This window comes from Terrapene carolina, unplaced genomic scaffold (assembly GCF_002925995.2).
Source record: "Terrapene carolina triunguis isolate 2854851 unplaced genomic scaffold, T_m_triunguis-2.0 Scaffold84, whole genome shotgun sequence".
In the NCBI taxonomy this organism is placed as follows: Eukaryota; Metazoa; Chordata; order Testudines; family Emydidae; genus Terrapene; species Terrapene triunguis.
This window is the reverse complement of record NW_020664435.1, coordinates 4,663,449-4,678,355: the sequence shown is the minus strand read 5'-3', so window position 1 is coordinate 4,678,355 and position 14,907 is coordinate 4,663,449. Positions and strand designations below refer to the sequence as shown.

The 14,907-nt window shown below is 39.8% G+C and overlaps 1 long non-coding RNA gene across 1 annotated transcript; it reads left to right on the top strand.

Moving 5' to 3' along the window:
* The first annotated feature begins 1,398 nt into the window (after window positions 1–1,398).
* Window positions 1,399–5,357, top strand: LOC112108531. Its single transcript, XR_002908253.2, has 3 exons — window positions 1,399–2,352; window positions 3,783–4,071; window positions 4,988–5,357. It is a non-coding gene; the product is annotated as an uncharacterized LOC112108531 (long non-coding RNA).
* The last annotated feature ends 9,550 nt before the right edge of the window (window positions 5,358–14,907 follow it).

The following is a 14,907-nucleotide window of genomic DNA, read 5'->3' as shown; positions in this document are numbered from 1 at the left end:
GAAATGGATTTGAAAGACTTTACTCTCCTGGATCTCTTATCTGCCTAGTTAGATATACAGGTGTGGTCAGTTCTGTTTTGTAGGTTAACTTTTAGAATGTCTCTGCAAGACTGCACAGAGATGGAGTTATTGGGCTGACACGTTTCCTTCTGGTATGAAGAGTGGTGAATATTTTTTTAACTGTTTATTTTCTACCATTAATGGGCTGGGTATGTACAGCCATCAACTCACTTAGGATAGTGTGACTTTTTTGTTTGGCAGCTTCTAGGCTGTATGTTGTACCATAGTTTTCTGAACTGTGTGTGGCTGAGGCTGGATTGCTATTCTAAACATGCAGTACTCCCTTTGCTTAGTACCTAACCATACTTCAGGGTTCCTGACTATCAGGATGTGGATGTGAAGTAGCCAGACATTACATTAACTAAAATACTAGGACAAACTTGTGTGTCTGAAATTACAGTAGGCATCCACTATCTACAATAAGATTTAGATGCTTTTTCAAAAGTGCTAAGCATCTGTAGCTCCATTTGAAGTCAACAGACGTTATTGGTCCTAAGCACCTCTGAATAAATGTGCTACTCTTTTTATTTAGAAGCCTAAATCCATAGGTACATTCTTACCATAAGTTAGGGCACTCAATTATGAAAATTTTGTTTTGTGGCATTGGGCATTTTGTACTATTTGCTAGGCTAGATTTGTGAATATAATTGACATACCTGTCTTCACCAGCTACATTTCCTTTCATTTGCTGTACCTCAGAAAAAATCTAAATGGAGGCCTTTGAGTTGCTCTTGAATACTTGGAAACCATATGTGGTTTGACACTGTTTAATTGATTTTTTTTTTCCAAAGGCAGTGAGTGGGTTTGTGTAAACATGTCTCTGAAACTGGGCATTTTGTTCAGTTGGTGAAAAACTTGTACATCCTTTACATCAACCCATACAGTTATTCATGATAAGATGAGTGGGTGTGATAAGATGAGTGGGAGAAGGTAACTGTAGATTTAAAAAAAAAAAAGGCAGGGGACCTAGGAAGCAGTCACATGGACTGTCTATAAAGTATCTTTATGCAGAGATATGTTTATCTAGAAACAGCAGAAGAACTATGCCAGAAGAGGACTTGTCCCTCTTAGACCTCCATAGTTAGAATAGAACTAATGTAGGAAGATGGAATGGTGATTCATGTCCAAGGCTGAGGGAAAGGAAAATTAGATGGAAAGAGCCTTCTTTAAAGACAGAGCTATCTTCAAAGGCAGAGGTCATATATCATGTGGAGAGGAGTAGCTTCCATGACTGAGAGGAAACTGTTCAAGGATAACTTCATATGAGAGTTGATACTTTGAAAAAAGGTTAGAGATGGGACAGTAGTTTGTGTGTAAAGGGCAAGTGGGTGGCTTGAAGGACTGGACAGTGGCAGATTTTAGTGTTTAGAAAAAGTTACAAATAATGGTTATAATGTGAGACAGAAGGCTTATTTGTAATGTAGTAGCATCTGTGAGGCCCAGATCATATCGCCATTGAGGTAGGTGTATGGTCATGTAACGCAGTTCCTGCCCTGAAGAGTTTATAATCCAAGTACTAAGAGTCTGAATAAAGTTTGGAACATCCATATAGGAGAGATGAGAAGTAGAATAAGAGAGGGTCAGGATGAAAGGAATGGAAGTGTGTGCTATCTTAAACGATTACTTGAAATTGGCATTTTTGGTGCCCATTTGGCTTATTAGCTACATAATACAGAGTGATTCATAAAGGCCCATGCGTAAATATTGACGATATCAGACTTTTGGAAACTAAGTGTAAATTTGGTCATCCTAGTATTCAGACACTTGCCATAGAAGTCATTTTGCATTTCATCTACACTGAAAAGCTATCTAACTTTAAAGCTGCTTAGTCAAACGTCTGGTTTTTCTTTTTTCATTGAGTATTGTAATGAGTCAGAAACATATGCCAAATACTCTGTTGTTTAGTTTGCTCTCCATGTAACTTTGGATTGCTGTTGACTGCTTTGTCACACTTGATAACTGAACTTTACCTCAACCACTCCACTGGAATGTGTTGGTGCATTCAGACTTCTTAGAGTCAAGCTGTAGGTTGTCCTCAGATTCCAATTTCAAATCTCCAGTGCACTCTTTTAAAAATATGACCTCTAACTCAAGAGATACAAGCACAAAAGGATTCCAGGCAACAATTGACCAGTTAAGTATTTATTTATTTAACTAAACATGTAGAATTATAACTATGCTGGTAATAGTTCCTTCACAGTTAGACTTCTATTTAGCTAAAGACTAGCTTTAAAGGCTGCTTTCTCTTTTTCAGGGAACTGCATTGAAATCTTCTGGATTTCATTGAGCATGGTAAGACATTCTCTTAATTAAAAAAAGTTTCAGTAAAGAGCTGGCTTTGACTGTTGCCTTGTTTACCTCCCAACAACATGTACAAAATGGAAGTATTAAGCTCAGACAAACACAACATTCAGTTTACATTATGCATCTTAACATGAAGGGAAGAAATTGCTAACATAAAAGAAATCCTATCGCAACTAAGTAGTGTTGTATTTACCACTGAAACTTGTTAGGAACACCAAAGTGGGTGGTGGGAATTACAGGGCAGGTGGTTGTGAGCTAGGCCTGTGAGCCCAGCAGAAATGGAGGGTTTTATCCATTTGACACACAGCATTTTATCGGAACTATACAGGGCCGGCTCCAGCATGCTGCCCCAAGCGGCGCAAAAAAACCCGCAAAAAAACAAAAAAACCCGCGATTGGCGGCAGCTCTGCCGCCGCTTCATAATTCGGTGGCAGCCGCCACTGAATTGCCACCGAAGAGCCGGACGTGCCGCCCCTTTCCATTGGCTGCCCCAAGCACCTGCTTGCTGCGCTGGTGCCTGGAGCCAGCCCTGGAACTATGCAACAGGAACTTCTTAAAAATAGGGCCAGGTCATGCAACCTTTACTGGTGTTGATGGGAACTTAGTCACATGAGAAGTGCTGTCTAGCACTTGCCCACCAGGATCCACATTTAACAGCATGTGGACAGGAGACCTAGAAAAGTCCCGCATGCATTAAGGAGGCTATACCAATATAAGTACACCTCTACCCCGATATAACGCGACCCGATATAACGCGGTAAAGTAGCGCTCCGGGGGGACGGGGCTGCACGCTCCGGTGGATGAAAGCAAGTTCAATATAACACGGTTTCACCTATAACGCAGTAAGATTTTTTGGCTCCCGAGGACAGCATTATATTGGGGTAGAGGTGTATTAGTAATAGAAGAAAATGCACACTGCTCCAAGGGGGGAGAGCCTATACTGTTCATATAAATTCAAGTATCAATAGATCTATATGATGATGAAGATAAACCTCATTACTAGACTACCTAGTTAATGTTTAGGTTTTGCTGGCATAACTAAGTCTATTGGGGTGTAATTTTTTTTAATTACCTATCTGTGCCAGCCAAAGATATAGTGTAGATGAAGTAATGCTGGTGAGAAGTCCTTTTGTTGGTACATCTTCTTTGACACAGAACTTGTATATAAGCTATTTCAGGAAAAATACTTTTTTTTTTCTCACCAGTATAAGCTGTGTCTAAACTAGGAGGGTTTGCTGGTATAGCTATGTCTGCAAACCTTTTATATGTAGACAAACCTTAGTGTCACAATCAGTGTAAAGCTAAAGATAACAGGCAATTGTTAATGTGAACTAGCCACTTGATATGTGATGAGTAAAAACTAAATCTAGCAATGGAGCATTCTTTTAAATATTAATTTTCCTTGTCTAAATTTTCAGCTGAGGAACAGTCAAGGCAAAGTCATGTAAATTGTTACACCTTTGACAACTTATTGTATTGAAGTGAAGAGGTGTCAATGAGGATTGAGATCTGGATTCATTTAAAGCCTTGCCTGTAGGCTATGAGGAGTAGCATTTCCTTGAACAGTGCTGAGGAAGTCTCTCTGAAGATTCCCTCCCACACCCTGAGCTGACCCATATCTTAGCTGGGCTTGAAGCCAAAGTTCTTGTCACTGAAGAATGCTTTGCTAAAACCTCTCACTTCATAGCAGTATGGAGAGGGAGAGAAGTAAGTATATGTCAAGCTTGTTGAGAGTGTAACAGATAAATCTCTTTTGGGGCTGGGTGGTTGGGGAGAGATTAGGTAGCACAATCTCCACATCCTCATCCTCAGAATGAGGAAATGTTAACTTATAGCCTCACAATATACAACTTCATCTGCAAAAACATCTAAAAATTCAGACACATGTGTCTGAACCCCTTAGCAGGAACTAGAGCAGAGGCACTAAGAAACAAATACTTATTAACGTACCAGCCTATTTTATTTTAAAGGTATTCTGCACACACAATAGACAGTTGAAGAGTATGTCTTAAATATCCTCTTAGTAACGTGTTAAGATTACACTGGAAACATATAAAGTAACTTTATTTTTTCCCATGTACTACAGTGGACTTGTTACTGTATTTGGTAAATGAACACCACTTAATTGTTCACTTGCAAGGAATTTCCTAAAATTGGTGATTGTTTAAAAACTTTCTGCCCTTTCATCTGTACTGTATTATTACAGATGCTCACTTGCTGTCTTACCATTGCCCAATACGCTTCTGTCAGCATGAGTGATATGGTCCAAAAACTTAATACTGTTCCATCCATTCCAGGCAGGAATCCCCCTCCCCCAACATGCAGCATAGATTGCAATACTGCTTCATTTTCTCTTTGATCTCTTCTAGACCTGCCTCCTAGACTTTTGTGGATAAGCCCAGCCATCCCTTTGATGGCTGTAGATAACAAGTTAAATCAAGACAATCTGTCTTTGTCTAATGGGTCATGGGTTGGAGGGGATAATTGGGAGATCTACTCCCACATAAGGGTAAATTGTTGAGGGATGGTGAGGGCCTTAAGTATTCTTTGGCAACAGTCTGGAGGTTATGGTCAGCAGGGGAATCTGTCTCTAACTTTCTTTTCTCCCTTTCTTGCTTTTCAGGTGTGTGGTGGTGTTGCTGCTGAAATCTTATCCCAAAGCAGATTCAGAGGCATTTGGGCAGCGATGGCCATGGCTGTTGTCGACTTAAATTGTTGGGTGGGTATTTTTGGGTGTGGGGATATATATTTACTGTGGCATACAATCAAACCCATTGCCCTTTGATTAGGTGTATCTTGCACCCTAGTCTCCTCCCCCGAACTTGTTTCCCCCCTCACTTTTTCTGTCCTTTAAAGCTGGGAAAATATGTAGTGTTCTATGTCACATTACTATACTTTGTAGCTTTGTGGAAAAGGAAGTTTTGCTGTCACCATTGAGTGAAATATGCTGTATAGTATGACTGAGTGATTACTTTATTTTACAATTGTAAAGAGCCAAAACATTCTTTGTGGATGAAAAAAATAAAATATTTTAATTTTCTCTAAAACGTCTTTCTAAAGTTATTCGGCAGAGGCAAGAATAGCCAAACAAACGCTTTACATTTCTAGGCTGCTGGTACTGGGAGCCAGCACTCTATGCTGCACTCCGACAAGTCAAACTCTGAAGAGGCCAAGCCCAACTCAGAGCTCACCAGAGACATACTTTTTCAAGGCAGGAGTAATATGTAGCAAGTGTGATCAGGAGAGGTGAGAAGTAGGCACTTCTATTTAAAGTGACACTTAGTCCTCAATCACTATCTACAAAGAAACTGCAGTGACAGCTGCTATAAACCTCTGTGCACACACCGTTTGTGCAGCATTGGGCAAAGCTATTCAACTTCAGTGATTACTTTTTTCTTTCCCTTCCTTTCATATGCATGAAATCTGGTCCTCTAAAGAGCATACCTACCTTTTCACCCTGGTGCAAGAAAATCAGTAGCTCTTACCACTGCATTACATATTTTTCTGTATCATTCTACTTTGTACTATCCTTTCTTATAATACTTTAATTAAATGACTCTAATGGGCTGATTGGCCTAGACCCATGTAGTCTTGCAATATTGTCTAAGGTTGCAGGAAACAATCCTGAATATTGCATTGTCATATTTAAAGTAGGTTATATGATCATCTAATCAAAGACTAAAAGGAAGGCATATGCAAAAGGTGGCGGAGCTAAGGTTGTCTGTAAGTGTTCAATCTTAACACTTACGTGGTTTTCTTTAATGGACTGTCTGAATCTGATTTATGTATTATATTAACTACCTCATTCTCCACACTAGGATTTTGTGTATAATTTTTTATGAATATTACATGTCTCAGATTACTTGTGATATTTTCCTGCCCGAATGCATGGAGGTAAGTCAAAAGCCTGATAAAGGAACCAGGCAGGGAAGGCAAAACAGTGACACAGTTAAGAGTCCTAGAGGAAACAGGGAAGCTGTTTAGTAAGGAATTCCCTCATCCTGGATGGAACCAGGTAAAGAACAGTTTATCTTCCTAAAGTTACGCCTAGAGTCAAAGGGGACACTCCAGTCTTAAAGATGTTGACCTAAAGGAGGCTGTCCAGGGAGTGTCAGTGACAGCTAACCAGTGTGCCAGGAGAGATACAGAGACAGCCTGCTGTGAGCAGGACAGTTTGCTTCCCTCAATCCAGAGATGGAGATAACTGGGCTAGATGGAATACACCAACATTTTTAAAGAAAGATTAAGGTGTAGGTAAGGGAAAATATGCATATAGGACTTCATTCTCTTAACCCTTTGCTCTATATGCAATGTACATAACAGCCATAGTGGGTCAGACCAAAGGTCCACCTAGCCCAGTATCCTGTCTTCTGACAGTGCCTAATGCCAGGTGCCCCAGAGGGAATGCACAGGACAGGTATTCATCAAGTGATCCATTCCCTGTCGCCCATTTCCAGCTTCTGGCAAACAGAGGCTAGGGACACCATCCCTAACCATCCTGGCTAATAGCCACTGATGGACCTATACTCCATGAATTTAATTAGTTCTTTTTGAACCCTGCTTTAGTCTTGGCCTTCACAACATCCTCTGGCAAGGAGTTCTACAGGTTGACACTGCGTTGTGTGAAGAAATATTTCCTTTTGTTTTAAACCTGCTGCCTATTAATTTCATTTGGTGGCCCCTAGTTCTTGTGTTATGAGAAGGAGTAAATAACACTTCCTTATTTACTTTCTCCACACCAGTCATGATTTTATAGACCTCAATCATATCCTCCCTTAGTAGTCTTTTTCAAGCTGAAAAGTCCCAGTCTCCTCATATGGAAGCCGTTCTATACCCCTAATCACTTTTGTTGCCCTTTTCTGAACCTTTTCCAATTCCAATATATTTTTTTGAGATGGGGTGACCACATCTGCACGCCGTATTCAAGATGGGGGTGTACCATGGATTTATATGGAGGCAATATGATATTTTCTGTTTTATTATCTATCCCTTTCTGAATGATTCCCAACATTTTGTTCACTTTTTTGACTGCTGTTGCACATTGAGTGGATGTTTTCAGAGAACTATCCACAATGACTCCAAGATCTTTGAGTGGTAACAGCTAATTTAGACCCCATAATTTTATAGGTATAATTGGGATTATATTTTCCAATGTGCAATACTTTGCATTTATCAGTATTGAATTTCATCTGCCATTTTGTTGCCGGGTCATCCATTTTTGAGAGATCCTTTTGTAGGTCTTCACAATTAAGTCCCAGGCAGACTATCTTGGGTAGTTTTATATCTGCAAATTTTGCCACCTCATTGTTTACTCCTTTTTCCAGAGCATTTATGAATACGTTGAATAGTTCTGGTCCCAGTACAGACCCCTGGGGGACACCACTATTTACCTCTTTCCATTCTGAAAACTGACCATTTTTTCCTACCCTTTTTTTCCTATCTTTTAACCAGTTACCAATCCATGAGAGGATATTCCCTCTTATCCCATGACAGCCAGGGCCGGCTCCAGGCACCAGCTTAACAAGCAGGTGCTTGGGGCGGCCAAGGGAGAGGGGAGGCACCTGCGGCAATTCGGGGGCGGCAGGTCCCTCACTCCCTCTAGGAGCGAAGGACCTGCCGCTGAACTGCTGCCGCCGATCGTGGCTTTTTTTTTTTCCAATTGCCGCCGCCGATCGCGATCGCGGCTTTTTTTTGCTTGGGGCGGCAGAAATGCTGGAGCTGGCCCTGATGACAGCTTACTTTGCTTAAGAGCCTTTGGTGAGGGATCTTGTTAAAGGCTTTCTGAAAATCTAAGTACGCTCTATCCACTGGATCTCACTTATCCACATGCATGTTGACCCCCTCAAACAATGCTAGTAGATTGGTGAGGCATGATTTCCCTTTACAAAAACCATGTTGACTCTTCCCCAACAAATTATGTTCATCTATGTATCTGACAAACTTGTTCTTCACTATAGTTTCAACCCGTTTGCCCGGTACTGAAGTCAGGCTTATTGGCCTGTAATTGCCGGGATCACCTCTGGAGCCCTTTTTAAAAATTGGTGTTGCATTAGCTATCCTCCAGTCATTTGGTATAGAAGCGGACTTAAATGATAGGTTACAAACCACAGTTAGTAGTTGTGAAATTTCACATTTTAGTTCTTTCAGAACTCTAGGGTGAATACCATCTGGTCCTGGTGACTTATTACTCTTTAGTTTACTAATTTGTTCCAAACCCACCTCTGACGCCTCAATCTGGGACAGTTCCTCAGACTTGTCACCTAAAAGAATGGCTCGGGTTTGGGAATCTCCCTCACATCCTCAGCCGTGAAGACTGATGCAAAGAATTCATTTAGTTTCTCCTCAATGGCCTTATTGTCCTTGAGTGCTCCTTCAGCATCTCAGGGGGCACCTGGCATTGGCCACTTTCGGAAGACAGGATACTGGGCTAGATGGACTTTTGGTCTGACCCAGTATGGCCGTTCTTATGATCATCCAGTGGCTCAACTGGTTGTTTAGCAGGCTTCCTGCTTCTGATGTACTTAATTTTTTTTGCTATTACTTTTTGAGTCTTTGGCTAGCTGTTCTTCAAATTCTTTTTTGGCCTTCCTAATTATATTTTTACACTTCACTTGCCAGAGTTTATGCTCCTTTCTATTTTCCTCATTAGGATTTAACTTCCACTTTTTAAAGGATGCCTTTTTACCCCTCACTGCTTCTTTTACTTTGTTTAGCCACGGTGGCACTACTTTGGTTCTCTTACTAGTTTTTTAATTTGGGGTATACATTTAAGTTGAGCCTCTGTTATGGTGTCTTTATAAGGTTTCTATGCAGCTTGCAGGGATTTCACTTTTCGTGCAGTAGCTTTTAATTTCTATTTAACTAGCTTCCTCATTTTTGTGTAGTCCCTCTTTCTGAAATTAAATGCTACTATGTTGGGCTGCTGTGGTGGTTTCTGCGCCACAGGAATGTTAAATTTAATTATATTATGGTCACTATTACCAAGTGGTCCAGCTATATTCACCTCTGGGACAGATCCTGTGCTCCGCTTAGGACTAAATCAAGAATTGCCTCTCTTCTTGTGGGTTCCAGGACTAGCTGCTCCAAGAAGCAGTCATTTAAGTGTCAAGAAACTTTATCTCTTCATCCTGTCCTTAGGTGACAGGTATCCAGTCAATATGGGGAAAGTTGAAATCCCTCATTATTATGGAGTTTTTTATTTTAATAGCCTCTATTATCTCCCTGAGTGTTTCAGTCACTGTCACCATCCTGGTCAGGTGGTCAGTAATATATCCCTACTGCTATATTCTTATTAGAGCATAGGATTACTATCCCTATCCATCTATGGCACAGTTTGGTTCATTTAAGATTTTTACTTCATTTGATTCTGTGCTTTCTTTTATATCCCCCAGCAGAGCAACCTGTTCTGTCCTTCCGATATCTTTTGTACCCTGGTATTACTGTGTCCCATTGATTATCCTCATTCTACCAAGTTTCTGTGATGCCTATTGTACCAATATCCTCATTTAATACTAGGCACTCTAGTTCACCCATCTTATTGTTTAGACTTCTAGCATTGGTATATAAACACTTTAAAAACTTGTCACTTTTTAGCTGTCTGCCATTACTTGATGGAATTGAATGGGACTTTTTTCATTTGACTTTCTCATCAGATGCTACCTGTATTTTATCATCTTCCATCCTCTCCTCCTTACTAGGACATAGAGAATCTCCATTAATAGATCCTCCCCTAAGGGATGTCTCTCTCCGAAGCACGTGCTCCTCCACACATGTCGGCTTTCCCCCAGCCTTGAGTTTAAAAACTGTTTTACGAGTAAAAACTGCTCTACCTTTTGCGTAAAAGAATAAATAATGCTTTGTTTGAAAGAAGTTGTATTTAAGTGACTCAATGGGGCTGGTCTAGTTAATGGAGTTAGGAAACAGGGTGGTTGCAGCCCATAAATCCAGTCCCAGAGTAGTTGGACCATGTGGCTTCATCCAGAGTGAAGTGCATGAAACCAGGCCTGTTAACCAAGGGAGAGAGTCCAGAAGGAGCCTAAGGCATGGCTTGCTTGGTAACTGACACCAGACCATGATATTGCTGTTATTGATGCCCAAAGGGAACGCTGGCAGTAATGTCAGCTGGAGCAAGACTGAGCCCAAAGGAAGCAGTGTTTCAACAGTGAGAATGATCAGAGACAGGTCCATGACATAAGGTGGGCTGGACACTCTCTGTATTTAAGTACAGGAGTTTTCTTTGTAAAGGCTAATAACACCAGTGACCTCCTTGGCTATTTTTTCATCACTTTTGCTTATTGCTAGATTGCCTGGATCAAATGCTGTCGTTTGGGACTGTGTAGTCATAATACAATTTTTAACGGCATTTGACTCTGATCTCAGGATGGTGGGAGTGACTAAACCTCCTGGGACCATCTGTCAGAAGGTGAAGTTTTCCCCTGACTTTTCCTAGGGCCTCTGTACAAATCTTTCTCCTGAGACAGCCAAGTGACTGTACTTTGGGATTCTTCTTTTACCCCTGCCTCCTGCCCATCGTCGTGGAGTCACTACTTTGTGGTAACCTTCCCTCCCTTCTTGACAGAGCTGTACCTTCAGCCTAGCAGACAAGATCATGAAAAAGTACTGCTAACTTTATAGTCCTTCCAGCATCTGACAGTCCAGTTAGTCCAACTCTGTATCTAACCTTGAATTTCTCCATGGCAGTGACTTGTTGCTAGACCCTGGGGCTTGCAATATTTCTTAAAGAACTAAATGAAAAATAAAGTGCTCCAAAGGCAAAAGTTTCCAGGAAGCTTCCTCAAATGAAATTCAGAAGGGTTCTTTTCTAAGCCTGTTAACAGAAATTCCTCTGATTCTACCTGGGTAGGCTGCAAATTTGAGACCCCCCCCCCCCCCCCCCCCCCAAATAATGGTTAGATTAGTGGAGCTTGTAACAAGAAACAGGCTGGGCAATTGTTGGCTAGTGCATGTTCCACAGAATGTTCAACCAACAAGATTCATAGAGCTAGATATATTAGTCCCGCATCACAGAAAATTTTGATTTCACGTGGGTGAGTTTAATAGTGATTTGAGGCTTTAAATAACACTTCCACGTGTTCTGCAGAAAATAGGACTTCATCTATGAATCAGTTAGATGTGTGATTTGGTAGTTGAGTGACATTTTAAATGGAAAATTAGTCTAGAGACTGACGCTAAATTTTTCTTACTGTTGGTACAAGATATATTTACAGTTTGTCCTTTGATGATGATGGACTTGGACAACAACAAAGATCAAAGTTCGTATGCAACTTCAGTCATACTATCTCTGTTCCAAAATCTATATCTTAAAAAAGGCATTTGGGATAATCTGTGGAATGTATAGACCCAGTAATACTTTACAGTTATACCTGCAAATTAGTTGAAACAATTAGAAACAATAACAAGGCACCAGAAAGATCATGATATGAGCAGCATGGTTTCTGCAAAGGAAAATTGTCTCCCGGATCTCTTAATCTTAATAAAGGAGAACTGACTGACATAATTTATTTAGATGCCACAAGATCTTTGTCAAAGTTTCACACGAGAGATTACTAAAGAAGCTAAGGTGTCATGGGGTCAGAGGCAAAGTATTTCCATGGACCAAAAACTGGCTAGGAGCCAGAAAGCAAAGGGTAGGATTAAATGATCTATTGTTATTATGGCAGAAGGTTAACAGCAGGGTTCCAAGAGGCTCAGTATTAGGACCTGCATTGTATAATATATTAATTATCTTGGAAGGGGGGTGGGATTAATATTGAGGTAGCAAAATTGCCAGGTGACACAATTATTTAGGTTAAGTTAGGAGCAGAGGTGACTGAGGAACTTCAGAGAAATGTAAACAAGCTAGATGAATGGGCAATATAATGGAAAATGAAATTCAGTGTCATTAAATGCCAAGTAACGTATATTGCAGGGTTCTAAATTAGCTGAAATAATTCAGGGAAAGGACCTGATTGTCATGGTAGACAGCTTAATGAAGACCACTGCCCAATTTTCAGCTGTGATGTAAAAAAAAAAACCAAAAATGCAAATAAGATGTTAAGTTGCACAAGCGAGAGAGTGGTGAATAATACGACAAAAATATTGCTTTTTAAATAAATCAATGATATGGCGTTATTCAGAATACTGTGTGCAGTACTGGTCACCCCGTCTCAAAAAGGATATTGTAGAACTACACGATATGCAGAGAAGGGTAATCAGAATGATCAAAGGACTGGAAAGACTCATGAAGAGTGGGGGGGGGAAATGGGATACTTTACTTTACAAATGAGACAAATAAGAGAGGGCATGATAAAAGTATATAAAATAATGAATGGTATAGAGTCAGTAGGAAAAATAGACATTCCTGATCTAATCTCATAACACAGAACAAAGAAAAAAGAACGAGGAGTACTTGTGGCACCTTGGAGACTAACAAATTTATTTGAGCATAAGCTTTTGTGGGCTAAAGCCCACTTCATCAGATGCATGCAGTGGAAAATACAGTATGAAGATATATATTTACACACAGAGAACATGAAAAAATGGGTGTTGCCATACCAACTCTAATGAGACTAATTGATTAAGGTGGGCTATTAGCAGGGGGAGGGAAAAAAACCTTTTGTAGTGATAATCAGGATGGCCCATTTCAAACAGTTGACAAAAAGGTGTGAGTAACAGTAGGGGGAAAATTAACATGGGAAAATAGTTTTTAGTTTGTGTAATGACTCATCCACTCCCAGTTTTTATTCAAGTCTAATTTAATGGTGTCCAGTTTGTAAATTAATTCTAGTTCTGCAGTTTCTCGCTGGAGTCTGTTTTTGATGTTTTGTTGTTGAATAATTGTGACTTTTAGGTTTGTAATTGAGTGACCCTGTGAAAGTCATTGAGGCCAAGAATTAAGATTCAAAAAGGCATTGGGCATTTATATGAATATCAAGATTTATTAAAAAAAACTTTGTGGAAAGGATATTAAAGCTCATGCTTCAGGGTTTAAGACAATGTCTAACTATCGGAGATTAGGATGAGATCTAATGTGGGGGCAGATTATCTCAGATCTGCCCATTGTGGGATTTTTATACCTTCCTCTAAAGCATTTGATGCTGGTCATTTTAGGAGTCCGGACACTAGACTAAGTGACTAAACCAGTATGACAATCCTATGCCCCTGTGTAATGCTTTTTATAGAACTAAACACTGTTCAAGACTGTGTACAATATATGGAATAAGTGACAGTGGTAATTTAAAGATATTAAACACAGACTAAATGGTAGTACTATTAATTGCAATTTCTTTACAGTGGTTGTCATTGAAAAAGATGACACACAGAATGACCACAATAGAGATATTTCAAATACCATAGTGTCATAACTCTTCATTAAGGTTGCATTTTCAATGGCAACCACTTTACTGTTACTTAACAATTTTGTACTCCAGTTTGAGAGCTGCTGTTTGAATGTTCCCTGATACATCCTTGTTCTGAAATCCTGTTTACATTCTATATGGAAGTATTCATATGGTAATTCAAAGTACTGTGTTCCTGGGGTGGGGAGCCTTTTGATAAAGGTATCTAGTGTCTGTGCTATTACAGTGTTAAGCAAGTTGTTCTCCTGCTTGATCTTGTTTAAAAACCTCATTCCCAGCTAGAATTAGGCAATTTTTGTGTGTGTAAAATGCAGTGTTGGTGACCCATTTTGAAAATTAGTGTTAATTTCTCCAAATTATTTTGGTTCAAACAATTTCCAAAAACATGAAACTTCATTTTGAAACTGTCAAAAGTTTCTAAGTTTTCTGTTCAAAATGACTTTTCATTTAGAGTTTCCTTTATTTCTAACAATTAAAAATGTTAAAAATATCCTCGAAGTAAAATGAAACCTTATTTTGCTCTGTGCACAGAGGGAGCAGAATCCTCCACTGTGTCTAGGATCATCCAGCCTTCATGCCTTAGAACTGTACTGGTTACCCTGTTCTGGAGGCATGATGCAGCACGTAAGTAGCATGCCTGTTGCTGGTAAACTTGCTGAAGACACACATAAGATCATGTGTGGTTTCAGGTGATTTACAACTCTTGGAACTTAGATACTAACCCAACCATCCATGCACTCTTTGTATTGATTAGAAGTGTATGGAACCACTCAACAGCTGATTTGTAAAAAGATCTGTCACACAGATCCTTTCCCTCTGTTTAGCTTCTAGAGAGCAGCCTCCAAGAAGTAAGATATTTGTGAAAGGCAGGGGTTTTTCTCCTTCTTACAGGAGCATTTTTCTATGTTTTATTAAAAGAAAATGAATATTCTTGTTGAGGAATCTTTCAGGCTCACAGTATTTGTTTTGGTACATTATATTTTTCCAAATAGAGATCAATTACTAAACGAATAAAATGTTCATCCCTTTCTCCATTTTCCTGTTGCCTGCATTGCTAGGTGGCTGAAATGATTAATGGGATATGCTGGGTTAAATGGCTTATGTTTTGGTACTCACATTGTAGAAGCAGCTTTGAGCAAAGCTTTTAGTCTGAGTGCCAGATTGGAAGATATTTTGAAGGCAGCTG